The sequence below is a fragment of the Ips typographus genome, unplaced genomic scaffold (assembly GCF_016097725.1).
Source record: "Ips typographus isolate SLU unplaced genomic scaffold, UJ_Ityp_2.0 IpsContig34, whole genome shotgun sequence".
In the NCBI taxonomy this organism is placed as follows: domain Eukaryota; kingdom Metazoa; phylum Arthropoda; class Insecta; order Coleoptera; family Curculionidae; genus Ips; species Ips typographus.
Genome location: NW_028098573.1, coordinates 879,114 through 894,529, shown reverse-complemented (window position 1 = coordinate 894,529; position 15,416 = coordinate 879,114). Strand labels below are relative to the sequence as shown.

At 37.6% G+C, this 15,416-nt stretch overlaps 1 protein-coding gene and 1 long non-coding RNA gene across 2 annotated transcripts in view; one reads left to right on the top strand and one right to left on the bottom strand.

The window, feature by feature from the left end:
- Nucleotides 1-15,416, top strand: part of LOC145739679 (uncharacterized) — a 256,327-nt gene that overhangs the window by 106,419 nt on the left and 134,492 nt on the right. The window lies entirely within an intron of this gene.
- Nucleotides 6,550-13,563, bottom strand: LOC145739690 (uncharacterized). Its single transcript, XR_014181175.1, has 3 exons — nt 13,394-13,563; nt 13,035-13,237; nt 6,550-7,492 (listed from the first exon to the last, which is right to left on the bottom strand). It is a non-coding gene; the product is annotated as an uncharacterized LOC145739690 (long non-coding RNA).

Below are 15,416 nucleotides of genomic sequence, written 5' to 3'. Positions count from 1 at the left end.
AAGTAGCATAACCTGTCTTGGTATGGTTTACATTCGTGAAGTGCAATGCCTGTTACCTCTTTTAGTATGGTTCGGGTTTCTGTAGTGGCTACTGCCATCATTAGTGGTGCGTGTCTGATCGTGCAAGTCTGCTTTTCCCATGCAAAAGGGGATGTTAGTAACTGGAATAGCCGCCACTGACTGCCTCGAGAGATAAGCGGGATTTTTATGTGCACCACCAGCAAACCTTCGGAGAACGTGCATTCACTGATGGGCAGGCGGAAGTATGATGACAATTGGTGGATTGATATGGCAAGTTCAAATCCATTTTTGTTTATTTCTTTCTCTATTTTCCCCAAATCTGACAGTAGTGTTTCTGGTTTTATTAGTGCCATGGGTATTTGTTTCTGTCTACACTCCTGGAATGCTGTCTGGCTCCGCATTTTTCTCAATAAGAGAATAATTCTGGTAGCTGTCCCCAGATTTGCCTCCAAATTAGTTTGGATCATTTCTGACACCCATTCGCCCCCTTGCTTTTCTTTACTCAGGAATTCCTCCAAACTGTGGATCCTGGTTTCTGTTGTTCTTATTGCTTTATTTGTTTCCTCCTGACATCGTTTTTGTTCCTCCGAGTGTAAGCTTAATGATTTCAGGACCTCCCCCATGTTGTCATGAAGTGCTGTTATGTGGGCTTCTAGTTTATTTTCCTCCATAGACATAGAGTCCATTTTTTCCTGTGTTGCTACACCACAGCAATAGTTCAGACCGTCCGCTATGAATCCCAACGAAAATGTGCGTTTCGTTCTTAGTGACCTTGGTGCTTCTTCATCTGAGTGCCAATTTGTCCTGTATAGCCTCATTTCGTCATCTATTGCGTCTTCTAAGTCCTTCAAGTGCCTTCTGGCTTGGCAGATGGAGCTCTGATTTCCTTTCATACAAGTTTCCAAGGGGCTTTTCCTAGGGGTCGGGTTTACTTTTGGTTCTGACCAGGGTATTATATAGGTTAACGGGATAGTGCTTTCGTAAATGATTGTACTAGGTAGTTCTTTCCAGGTGGCCCCAGCCGTTACTTCTACGTGTTGGGAGTTAACCGAGCAGAACCTGGAAAAATGTTCTGACTTAGTGTTATTTACGAGTTTGTGGGTGCCCTGTGGCCCTTGTCGTCCCCCTCTTCCTCTTCTTCCGTTATGTCCCCCAGTGTCCACTCGTCGTAGAATGGCAGTATCCTGCCTATGTGCACGACATCGGTTTTTCTGCCACCCTCTTGCTTTACTTCGTAATTCACCTCGCTTATTTTGTTTGTAATCCTGTATGGCCCAAACCATCTTAACAACAATTTCTCGCTCTTGCCCACTTTTCTTATTGGTATAAATATTTTTACTCTGTCTCCGACTTCATATTCCCCTTCTCTGTGCCTAGAGTCGTAGAGTACCTTGTCTTTCCCTTGTTTTTTCTGAATGTTGTCTACGGCCAATGCTCTTATTATTAATGCTTTTTCCCTTAACTCTTTGGCGTTTATGCTCGTTTCTTTATCCAAGAGAGCAGCGTCCAATGGCAGCGTCGGGCTTCGTGCAAATATCAATTCGAAGGGCGTGAATTGCGTCGTCTCTTGTTTCGCCGTGTTGTATGCGAAGGTAACGAAGGGCAGGTATGAACACCAGTCCGTTTGTTCTGTATTGCAATACAGCGACAGCATGTCGGCTAGTGTTTTGTTCAACCTTTCCGTTAGCCCATTGCACGACGGGTGATATGCTGTGGTGAAGGTGCTTTGGATGCCCATTATTTGTTGAAGCTCTTGCACTATCTCGGACTGGAAAACCTTTCCTCTGTCGCTCAGAATAGTGCGGGGCACACCATGTATCAAGAGCACTTTTTCTAGCAAGAATTTTGCTACCGGCCCTGCCTTGCCGTTGGGTAGGGCTGCAGTTATCGCGTACCTAGTAGCGTAGTCGGTTACCACCACAATGGTTGTTTTTCCCTGACTGCTTTTTCGAAAAGGACCCAACAGATCTATTCCCAGCTGATCAAACACTTGTCCTACTTGAATAGGCTGTAGTAGCCCTAGGGGTTTTCTGTTTGAGGGTCCTTTCCTTGCTTGGCAATCCCTGCATCCCCGGATGTATTTGTGCACATCCTTCACCATGTTGTCCCAGTAGTATTTTGGACTTAGTCTACTCAGAGTTTTGGTCATGCCCATGTGACCACTTGTGGGTGCGTTGTGGGCTTCCCATAGCACTTCCTCCCTTAGTGCCCGTGGTATTACGAGTGCATATTCTAAGCCGTCCTTATCTGTAGTGGCTTTGTACAATATGTTGTCCTTTACCCTGAAATTCTTTGCCTTTCGTCGCGTTATTGCATCGCCTTTGTTATTTTCAGGGTCTATGATTGCTTCTTTTAATTCCCTTAGATCCTTGTCTCTGTTTTGTAATTCGTCCATCTTTACTGTCGAGATGGTGAAGGTGGGCACGTCATCTAACTCCTCGATTTCCATATTATCTATATGTAGGGCGGGATTGCGCGATAGACAGTCTGCGTCTTGATGCTTGCTGCCTTTCTTGTATATTACTGAGTAGTCGAACTCGGCTAATTTTAGTGCCCATCGAGCCAACCGCCTGGAGTGGTCTTTTATGTTATGTATCCAACAGAGTGCATGGTGGTCGGTGACTATTACCACCGGTCTTCCGTAAATGAGATGTCTCAAGTACGTCATTCCCCATACAGCGGCCAGCAGTTCTAGTTCACTTATAGAGTAGTTTCTCTCAGCCTTAGATAGTGACCTGCTTATGTATGCTATGGGGTGGTTTTGCTTGTCATCTCCTTCTTGCAATAGTATCGCCCCAATGCCCTCTGTACATGCGTCTGTGTGGAGTGTGCACCCGATGTTAGGGTTGTAGTGTTTCAACACCGGGGCTGTTGTCAGCCGTTCTTTCAGTTCCTGAAATGCCTTTTCTTGTTCTGTGCCCCAATGAAATTTGTTTTTCTTAGTAGCCTCGTGCAGGGGCCGCGCCAACACTGAATAATTTTTTATGAACTTCCTGTAGAAGTTGCATAAGCCCAGGAAACTTTGGAGCTCTTTAGTTTTCCTTGGTGTCGGAAATTCTTTAATCCCTGTTAACTTCCCTTCTTCGGGGTATATGCCTTCCCCGTTCACCGTGTAACCCAGTATTCTTACTTGCTCCTGCAGATATTCGCATTTGCTAGGTTTTAGTGTGAGGTTGGCGTCCCTCATCCGCATGAATACTTTCTCCAGTTTTTCGATGTGATCGTCTAGGTTTTCGGAGAATATTATTATATCGTCCAGATATATCAGGATTTCCCTCCACTTAAGATCTCCAAAAACTTTATCCGCTAGCTGCTGGAAGGTGGCTGGGGCATTGCAGAGTCCGAAGCTTAACACATTGAACTCGTAGGAGCCATGTCCTTGTGCCGTGAAGGCCGTATATTGCTTAGAGGTTTCCTCGATCGGAATCTGCCAATACCCTGAGAACATGTCCAGTGTCGTGAAATATCTGGCACTCCCCAGATAGGTCAATATGTCATCTATCTGCGGTAGGGGGTAGCAGGATTTTTTCGTCACCGGATTGATGGTTCTCTTGTAATCTACACAGAATCTGGTGGACCCGTCTTTTTTCTTAACTAGGACTACAGGGCTTGCCCAGGGGGAATGGCAAGGTCTTATTACCCCACAGTCTAACATCTCCTGAATCTGGGTATCTATTATCTCCCTTTCGCTCTGTGAGACCTTGTACGGGCGGCATTTTACCGGCTTGTCCTCAGTTACCTCTATCTTGTGCTCGATAAGGTCTGTTTTTCCCATGAATTTGGGTGATTTGCAGAACACATCCTCGTAACTTGACAACAGTTTTTTTAATTTTTCTTTAAAACGTCCTTCTGGTATGTGTTCCAGCTTATGATCCTCTAGATTCACCCTTTCCTCGTTTGATTGACGGACCGAGAATACCTGACTTGATGCCGCTTCTTTTTCAATTTTTGCTATGGTGGTGCCTTTATATACTACTCTTGGCGTTGGGCCGACGTTTTTGAGCTCTATCGTGGGGCTCTCTCTGTCTTGCCCCAAGTTGACCAGCAGGTGGTTTCTGATTAACCAGTTTTCATTAGGCACCACGTGTGTTCCTTCTGTTGGGGTATTCTGCGGTCCTGTTGCTATCGTTCTTGATTCGCCAGGCATGATGACCACATCTTCTGCTGCCCTCAATTTAGTTTGTTCTGGCGGAATTTCCTCAAAGTAGTTAGGTAGGACTTCCCATCCTGTTTTTACTTTGCTGGCGCGTGTTTTCCTCTTCCCTTTTCCTTTTGATATCCAGATCTTTATGTTAGTGCCCCTAAATGCGTCTGTCAGTATTTCCTTGCTGGTTAGCCAGCTTGTGGGATCGTCTCGTTGGCTTAATCTTGGTAAGGCGATGCTCCTAATCGCGTGTTGATTTGCCCATTGTTTCAGTGCCGTGCAGCATCTCCTGAAAGGTTCGCTGGCGACTGAATGGGCGTTTTCTTCTTTGGCCGTCATCTGAACTATCTGTCGGCCGTTTTTTGAAAAGAAATCCAGTTCTCCCAGGTGGGAGTCATTTAATTTTTCTACCCCTGCGTGGCTTCTGATGACTCTAGCAATACCCCCGTCGTTGCAGGGTGTTGTGGACACTGTGAATGCCCATGCCGTGTTCTTGGGGAAGGAGAAAATCGATCTGGGCACCTCGTGTATGCTAGGCTCTGGTAAACGAGAATTTGCTTGCTTTTTCCTATTTTTTCCTGCTTTTGCTTGCTGGGTTGCTTTGCTTGGGTTATTATTTTTTTTGTTTTGCGGGTGTAATCGTGGGTCTTGTTTGCTTGTGCTTTTTGCTTGATGGCTGAAACTTATGATCAACCCTTCTTCGAGGGTTAACGTTTTCTTTGCCATGTCGATTGTCGCTTTTGTATCCACCAAAAATTCCATTCCCAAGATGAGTGGTTGGGGTGGGTTTCTTAGTATAGTAGCTCGTATGTCCCATTTTCCTACGTAGTTCCCTACTATCTCTAGTGATGTTTTCGTTTCCCCCAGGCTGGGGATTTTCTGGCCCCCAGCCGTGAGCAATAGGGTGGAGTGTCCAGTGCTTCTTTGCTTGGTTTCTATTAGGCGATTGCTTACTATGTTCAGCTCCGCCCCCGTGTCTATTATTGCTGGTATAAAGAATCCATTTAAAATTACGTTGATTGTCAATACCTTGTTGCATGTGGGCCCCCAAGTGGAGAGGGTGACGGGACTCAGTTTTGCCACCCATTGTCGTTTGGGTACTGCGGTCTGCTCCTGCAGGCTGCGGCGAAGTGCCCAATTTTACCACACCGGTAGCACGTGGGCCTGTTATCTCGTGCCCTTGTGCCCGAGTAACGTCTTTGAGGTGGGGGTGTGCGCCTTGTGTCATATTCCCTTCTGGGAGGTGGCGGGGTTTTTTCCCTTGTGAAAGGGCGGCGGTTTTCGTACCGTCCTGGACTTGTCAAGTTGGAATTGTCGTATGCTTGACGCTGTGGACGGAATGTGGGTGTGTTTCTGTAGTCCGGGCGGCGGATTTCGTACCCAAAGTTTGCGTTATTGTATACTCGTCGTTGTGGCTGGAATGTGGGTGTAGGGGGCCGAGGGGGCGATTCTGTAGGGGCGTTGTCCATTGTGATGCATAATAACTTGATTTCTTCTAGTGAACTAGGTGGCCGGTTGGGAAAGTGTGTGAGCCAGTAGTACCTAGCTTTCGCTTCTGTCGTTAAGCCCTCCTGAAAGATCTCCTGGAATTCCCCAAAATCGACATTCCGCTTGTATTCCTCGTAACGGACCCTTAGGTCGTAAAAATAGTTTCTTGTGGGTTCCGACGGGCCCTGTGTTCTTTCTCGAACTCTTGCCAGCAGACGTAGGCTGCTGTTGTCGTCGTCGAATTCCTTTTTGAATGCCTGACATATGAGTGGCCAGTTACTGTCCGGGTGGCCTTCTTTATATTCTGTGTACCATAAGCTTGCAGCCCCCTGCAAGAAAGATTGAAAATACAGAATCTTCAGAGCATCATTCCAATTGTTGGCCACTGCCATTCGGTCATACGTTGCTATGAAAGATTGTGCTGAGTCTTTGCAGGGGTTGAAAGTTGGTGGACTGATAAATTGTGGCAGGGCGGGCGTTTTCTCCCCTGTTTCTACCGTGGAGATCGTACAGTTTGCCATTGCGTCGGTAAGTGTTTCCGGGTCCCTGTTTATCTCCTCTGAATGCGCCTGATTGCGTATCGTTATGTCTTCGTTACTTTTTCCTGCCTCTGTTGCGTTTTTCTGTCGTACCAAGGTCAGAGTGATATGTCTCGGTGATCCCTCTGTATTTTGATTCTGAGCGTTCCCAACGCTTGAACTTCTGTGCCTCGGTGCGAATGGGCTGTCGGGTTTTGCGGATCTCAAATTGTACCCTCTATTCATTCCCTTTTTCCTGCGCCGTTAACTGCGTCTGCGAGGGTGTGTCTACCAATTTGGAGATTAGCAGACGGGGATGAAACGAGGCGCCTCCACCATGTCACGTTGAGGGTTGGTTGAGGGGGAAGAATACTCAGGTTTCCACAGGTAACCCACTCTTTATTACGTAATAGTGCCTTAATCTCTAGACGATAATCTTACCCCCAGATGGCTAAGATGGCGGGGATCATGACGTGGTCTGGCTTCTAGGCAAAGGTACACGGAGGGCAACGCTTTAGCGGTGGTGAATGAACCCTAGACTTAGGTCCGAGGGCATTCACCGAGCCGGCAAAGACGCGAAGAGCCTAACAAAGGGAGGTAAGCTGGAACGGCAACTCGTGCTGCGCGTCCACACTAATTCCTTTGTTAGGGCTGATCTAGGGTGTGGCACTTGGTCACCTACTGCTCCACTTTTAAGTTGCACAATAGGCGTACCCAGACTAACCCGGAGATCAGTGATCTGTACGTGCTTTTGGTGCAGTATTTATACTCACATCGTGACCCCAATTCGCCGATCTTGTTGACATAACTACGGTACTGGGGGAGATCGGGGCAACTTAAGGTAACGGTACCTAGTGTAATGTCTATGTTACAATATTCTGGCTCGTTCTTAGAAAACACACGTGATAAAAGGTTGATTCTTCGATATAAATCGGAACTGGGCAGATACAAAAAGTTAATTTTGCTGTAGGATGTTAATCAGTTGGAAAATAAATTGTAAATTGTACGTTTGATGACTGATTGCTGGTCTGGTTCAATTCCAATGTCAACTTCTGCACAGTTACTCAGTTCGCCATGCGTAGATTGACATTTAAAGGAATGATAATTCTTTTAATACATCCCCATTTAGTAGGACATTAAATAAAATTTATGCGGCCAAATATTGTGAATGGGAAAATGCTGCATATGGTATAACAGCAAATCGAAATAGCAAATAACTACACAACCCGCGCCCCAATCTTTAGTTTATTAGTAAAATAAATAAGAATTCCAGCGTTCCCCTGTACGACTTTTTATGCATCTCGCTTCACCGGGAGAATATCTGAAACAAAGAAAATAATATTACGACAAGAACATAAAAAACGTCAACGTGTTTTAACCTGAATAAAGAAGGTTTGAAAAGTTTGAAGCTGAATACCTAACAAAAAAATTCAAAAACTTTTAATTACATCCAGAGATTTCCGAGAAAAACCGAAAAAGTCAAATTTCTATGTGTTTACCACTTTATTAATGATTATTTTGGAATTTACTCCGGATGTAATAAAAATTTTTCAATTTTTTTTAACCAAATTAGTTAGCAATGAGCAACGTTGTCTCCATTTAACTAAAGCTCTATCAACAATAGTTTCTGAGATAGCAATGCTAATGCATCGAATTTGTAACACCCTGTATACAGGTTGTCCCATAACTATATGACAATCTCTCGGGAGCATACAGGGGAGGTCAAAATAATACGATTTGTTCATATAAACATTTTTCCTAAAGTCACTCCTAAGGGAGATATCGAGCCCCAAAGAGCTGCCTTCCAATTAACGTTTTTGACCGTAACTTCTGAACCACTTTGTATATTGTAATGGTTTTTGGGTTTAATGTTTTATTGAAAGAGACCTTCTATTTGACATCCAAACCAGGTATCTTGTCTTAGCAGAAAGACAGAAACTAACTGGTACCTAAGACACAATTTGCTTAAACTTTGACAGCTGTCATTATTTTCAGCTGCAAACGCCATCAATGAATACTCTTGACATTTTTATCGAAAAATTGTACTCTTCTTTTATTTCGATAAAATAAACGGTTCGTTAAACTAGTTTTTTTATGTAAATTAGTATTCAAAATTTATGTGTAGAATAACGAAAGATATGGAAGAATACTCTTTAATTGAATAAGCATTTAATTATTTAATTTTTTATTAATTTTTCACCTCTGCCAACCCCAACTGTCCCTATCAGCTTTCATACTTTTTCGTTTCGTTCTACATTAATTTCGCTTTCCATGTGTATTTTAAACAAAAAACGAAATCAAGAAACATTTTAATAACGTTGTGGTTTAAGCAGTTCAATGAAAAATCGATTGATCTCGAAAACCGTTCATTTTATCGATATAAAAGAAGAGTACGATTTTTCGATAAAAATGTCAAGAGTATCTTGATGATTGATGAGTATTAATGGTGTTTGCAGCTGAAAATAATGACAGCTATCAAAGTTTAAGCAAATTTTGTCTTAGGTACCAGTTAGTTCCTGTCTTTCTGCTAAGACGAGATACCTGGTGTTGATGTCAAATAGAAGGTCTCTTTCGATAAAACATTAAACCCAAAAACTCTTACAATATACAAAGTGGTTCAAAAGTTACGGCCAAAAACGTTAACTGGAAGGCAGTTGTTTGGGGCTCGATATCTCCCTTAGGAGTGACTTTAGGAAAAATGTTTATATGACCAAATCGTATTATTTTGACCTCCCCTGTATGCTCCCGAGAGATTGTCATATAGTTATGGGACACCCTGTATAGTGTAAAAGTTTAAGAATTAAGTGTAGAATTTAAAATGTATTAAAAAATTTGGTTCTATTTAAAAATACCCATATTGTATCTGCCACAAATTTATGATCCACCCTGCATAGTCAAAACAAAAAAAAACATGTCTAATTATTGTTTTAAAAAAAATTGTCATTAAAACTGATATTATCACATAGCTTATAAAAAAACAAAGATTACAAAACGGTGCACCTTAGATGTAACAAGTCTTCCTGATCAATCGATCAATGAGTAAATTCAAAAATTCAACAATATACAGGGTTACATTATAAACAAAGAAAATTTGGACTGTCACAGTTTTACAAGATACTTTTTGTAGGTACCCAAACAGTTTACTCTGATTAAAACAATCAAATCAACCTTAATGTTATTATAGAAGAGATATTATTTATAGAAAGGAAATAGCTTGAATAATGAAATTATCTAAAAATTCAGAAGGATTTGCTTGGTTTTAAAAACACTGGAACTACACAAAGGTGTTTGCTTTATAATCATAGTACTCATAAGATAGAAGATGTCTCATACAAGTGGTGTCTTGAGTTCATCATTTGTACTCACTGTAAACTACCTCATTATTACTATTACTTTAAACATGCTTTTAGATAACACTAAATATAATACATATTGATTCAACAAAGCAATTTACTAAAGTGAATAATGATGATTATTGTGTTAACATAAAACAATAATAAAAACTGCAATGCTTTTCAAGTCATTTTGCAGTCAATTTCAGTCAAAATAGTTAAGTAACATTAAAACTTGCTCTTATATGCACTGTTCTAATGTAGTACTTCTTGGTGGGTAATTTGAGCCTTGTTTAAGTCAATTTCTTCATAAAAGTTATGTTTTCTCACATGAAAATGTAGTGAAGTATTCAGCATATACATCAGATACATTTCTGTAAGAGAGGCCTATTTGTTACTTGAACTATACTTTAAAAAATCCAGACTAGAAAAATGTCTAGTAATGATGCATCAGCAGGGTTCAATACATAGGTTAAGTATGAAATTGGCATTGTAATCTTACCTGGACCAGCAGGCTCTATGTCCTTCAAAAAATATACATTTACTTGATTTTAGTGTATAATTTTCAACTCTTCTCGAAATATTGTATTAAAATTAAAAATATAACTATTTTAGCAGCATGGGAATCTGTTTGACATAACAAAATAAAAACAAAAGCAAAGTGACAAATTCGAACTTTAGTTGACATAACAACAGATGCAAGATGGCTTAATCAGCTAAATTTGTTTCCTCAAAGTGATAAGCCGCGTGACGTCACAGTAGGGTGTTCGGGCTGCACAATATGCACTTAAAACCTTTTATATTATTTTTTACATTGAACAGTAGAAACTAGAAATCTATTTTCACAGAATGTACGCACTACTTTCCATCTGAGACCATATTTATAGAAAATGGTAAGCTCAAATAAACAAAATAAAAAAAAATTGAACTTCATTAAGTATTGGATTGTTAAAAAAAAACATTGCTGCTGCACAAATACAGGGTGTTACAAATTAGATGCATTAGCATTGGTATCTCAGAAAGTATAGTTGATAGAGCTTTAGTTAAATGGAGGCAAAGTTGCGCATTTTATTGCTAAATAATTAAGTAAAAAAAAATTTAAAAATTTTCATTACATCCGGCGATATCCAACAAAAACAATTAATTAAATTTCTATTTTATTTTTCTACCACTTTATTATTGATTATTTTGGAAAATCAAAGGCACCTTCTGGAGGCATTAATTTATGTTATTTAAGAAAATAATGTTTGTATTTAACTATAACGTTTTGTTTTTCAGATACCATCATTAACTTAATATTTTAAAATACCGACCGGGACTTTTGATTTCGTTTTTTTAGTAGCTATTAACCTCCCAAAAATAATGATGTGCCACACTTGTCAAAAAATTATACCTAGTGTACTTAGGTATTTGTTTTTTTTCAAATATGCATTTGAAATTCATATGTTATCATAATGAGTAAATAATTTAGTTTGATATGATTAAGCTGTTTCATCAACCTCGAATTCAAACATGTGAGTATCTGAAAAGTAAATAACTAACAAAAAACATATTTTTTTTAAATAAATGAAAAGTACCATAAGAAACTCTCTCTTTTTCGAAGAAGCAATAAACCTTATTATTAAATTATATAAAACTAAATTATCTACTCATTATGACAACATATCAAATTCAATTGCTTATTTTTTAAAAAAATCTTAACATACCAAGTGCATAATACAAGTACACTAGGTATATTTTTTGACAAGTGTGACACATAATCAGTTTCAGAAGGTCTGTGGCTACTAAAAAATGAAATAAAAAGTTGAGGTCTGTATTTGAAAATTTGAAGTTGATGTTGGTATCTAAAAAAGTAATGTCTGAACTGAAAAATAAAACTATTTTCTTGAAGAGCATAAAAAAGTGCCTCCAGCAGGTGCCGCTGATTAAAAAGGTAAAAAAATAAAATAGAAATTTGAGTTTTCCGGTTTTTGTCAGATATCTCCGGATGTAATGAAACTTTTTTGAATTTTTTTTTATCAAATTATTTAGCAATAACATGCGCAACTTTGCCTCCATTGAACTAAAGCTCTATCAACTATAGTTTCTGAGATAGCAATGCTAATGCATCGAATTTGTAACACCTTGTATGTTTGATTTACAATCATGGTACTAGATAAGCAAATGTTGTATCATATAAGTAATTTCGTAGCCATCATTTGATCTGAAGAATTGACACTTATATAAATTAGATGATTACAGTTCCTTTAAACATGCATTTAGATAACACTACATACAGTGCTTTTGTAACATGCATGCTGCCTAAGTTCAATAAAATTAAAAAGACTAACTTTTCACAAAAATTCTCGGACCCCTATGTTTTTCATTTTATTAAATGCTGCTTGTGTTATATGAATTGGAATTATACAGGGCCCAAAAACTGGGTATTTAAAACATTTTTGATCTTTTAAATGGCAACACTTCTTTTATTGTATAACTTGGATTCTAGAAACAAACAATTCTAAGTATTGTTCCATGCAACTTGTACCACAATTATCCTGTAAATATTGATAATTTGAAACCAATAATTTTCCAATAAATCAGATTAACATCCCCAAAAATTATTGATGACATTTTAAAAAAAAATGTAAAAAGATAATAAACTGTCTTGGTTATTGTAACAGTCCATAGAGTTCATTTTGAACAGCTGTTTTTAATTTTTTTCAATCTTTTTAAGTAAAAGTTGTGGGACCTATAATTTTGAAAAGTCTTTTTGACATTTGTTTAAAAACAATTGAATATCAGTATTGAGTATGTTGCATGAAATATGTTAAGAATTGTTTGTAGAATCCAAAACCTTCTATAAAAATAAGGTTCCAAGTGTTTTTGCAAAAAGTAAAGCTCACTTTATAGAACAAAATTTAGTTTAAGTATTAGTATTCACTGTAAAATTGAAGATGATTATAATTGATAAGTTTATGGAGGTTATTACATGACATATAAACTGACAAGTGCCAGTACATAAATAGTAAATATTAAATAAAAAGTTGTAGCTTGTAGCTGCAATCCTTTTTCTTTATGCTAATACCCAAAACAAAAACGAAAAAGTTAATAAAATCATGTACCTAAAAACTATAATTTTTGGGATAATATTCATCTGTCAATGCCCGGTTAACCATCCTGCAGGTGCGAAAAAGGCAAAAAGATTTAATTTTAGTATTAGCCATAAAAAATTTTGGTTTTTAAGTGAATACAGTTATTACTAATACTAAATTTTAATTATTTTTTTTATAAACTTCTTTGGTCATTGGCATTGATTCTATTCTTAGTCCTAATATTAATAATATAACTAAAATTAAATTTTGCTTTATAAACTAGGCTTAAGTCCCTTCCATTTCATCACATTCAAGACATTGTATAATACATATTAACTCAATGTTGAGCAATGCCGTTTACTAAAGTGTACAATGATAATTATTAAACATAAAACAATAATGAAAAATGCATTGGTTTTCATTTGAATGTTAATTTAAGTAAAATCAATATACTGACCTTAAAACTTGCTTTTTTATTCACTGTTCTAATGTAAGTAGTTGAACCCATTGCACACCATTTCACTCTTCAACTTGATTGATAAGTTGCAATCTTCTTAGTGGGTAATCTGTTCTTTGCTTAGGTCAATTTCTTCATAAAAGTTGTATTTTCTCATCCACATGGAAAAGTAGTGAAGTATTCAGCATATACAGGATACAGATCTGTGAAATAGGCCCAATTTGTTAGTTGAACCACCCTTAAAAAATTGTCAGACGAGACAAATTTTTAGTAATGTATACAAGTGATGCATCAGCAGAGATTATTTTAGTTTAGTTTAGGTTAGGTATGAAATTGCCTAATTGCCATTGAAATCTTACCTGGGCTAGCAGGCGTTGTGTGCATTATGTCTATCGAAAAATATACATTTACTTGAATTTAGTGAATAATCTTCACCAATTATTAGACTATTGTAATAAAAATACAATTTATTTTAGCTGCATGTTAGTTTTTTTGACACAACAAAACGAAAACAAAACAGCAAAGTGACAAGTTGGCATTTGACATCATATCAGATCCAAGAGGGCCTATCAGCGGAACTTCTTTTCTGTGTGTGTTACGCCGGGTGACGTCACAGTGGATGCTCGGGCGCACAATATGCACTTAATACCCAAGGAATTACAGACGTTGTCCGTGGTTTTGTATTACTATTTGATTCTCTCTCTTCATTAAAGTATAGTATTTGTAGGAAGGGGTTCACGTTCAAGTTCGACTAAACAAAATATCTAAAAATTTAGATTCAATAAGTATTGGATTTATTGTTTTAAAAGAACATTGCAGCAGCACAAAGATGTTTTCTTTACAATCATAGTACTTGATCGGTAGATGTCTCATATAAGTGGTTTCTAGAACTCATATTTAAACTCACCACAAACTACACTTTATTCAAAAATATTACTACTATTACTTAACATGCTTTTAGATAAGGCTACATATACTCATGACATATTAGCTTGAGGTTCAGAAATGCAGTTTACTGAAGCACCTAATGATGATATTGTTATATTGTGTTAAACATAAAAGAACACTGTAAACTGCAATGATTTTCACTTTTCAGTAAATGTTAATATATTGGAATTATAGTTTAGTTTGAATAAAAACAGTTAACTTTAACTGTTCAACAGTTAACAGTTAACTTTAACTGTTTTTATTCGCACATAAATAAATTTGTTGTTGGAAAAATGTAAGTAATTAAATACTTGTCTAGCATCAATGATATCTGGTGTTAAGTGCTAAATTGCTGGCAAATTGTCAAAAGTTTGAGCGATATGTATATCACAATTTTTTAAAATTAAGGAGAACTAGATGGCTGTGCAGATATAATGTCATTAGAATCATTTTAGAGCAGTATACAGAGTTAAAAGCCTACTTTGCATTAGTTGTAGACAAAGAAAAATATTACACGGCTAGGACTTTAAATAGCATGTTACAGGATTCTCAAAATTACTTATATTTGGTCTTCTTAAAGCCCATTTTATATAAAATGAATAAATTAAGTTTGATATTTCAAAAAGATTATTTGGAAATTGGTAAAGCATTTGAAGATGTCCAAACAATAATAATGTTTCTGGCTGCAAACATTTTTAAGCCGGTATTTCTTAATTTTAATGATGTTGTCAACAATAAACCAATGATTTAGCTCATCATGTACAAGCAACATTGAGCTGGGTATTGAATTTAATTCTAGCCTTAAATGAAAATAAAATATCCACCCAGGATCTCATCAATATGAAGGACAGATTAAAAAAATATGTTCATTGTCTATTGAAAGGTACAATAGATAGACTTCCCACAAATCTCAATCACTTTTGTTGGAAGGATCGAGTCGTGCTTGTGCAAAAATAAATAAGCAGGAGTAATTTACAACAGACTTTAATTAACTGATAAATGTGAGAAAAAATAATAATTATAATTCAGAGAGTAAAGAACAGTTTATATACAAGCCTTTTATAACAACTGAATCATTATGACTACTGACTGACAGTGACAACTGACTGACAAGACCTAACCTAACTAGGGATGAACGATTTCATTGTTTACAACACCCCCTCTCAATGAAATTGTTCAACGACTTAAAAATAAACAAAACGAATTTAAGAGTCATTTTGACATACCTACATCCTCTACAAACTTGTCAAATTTAACTCGAGGTAAAGGCTTTGTAAGACCATCTGCTAACTGATGCTCTGTACCAACTTTCATAATCTTTACAAATCCTTTATCACATTTTTCCTTAACAAATGAAAACTTAATATCTAAGTGTTTAACTCTACGGATATTTTCAGGATTATTTGCGATCTTAATTGCAGAATGGTTATCTTCATACATTGGTATTGGTTTATC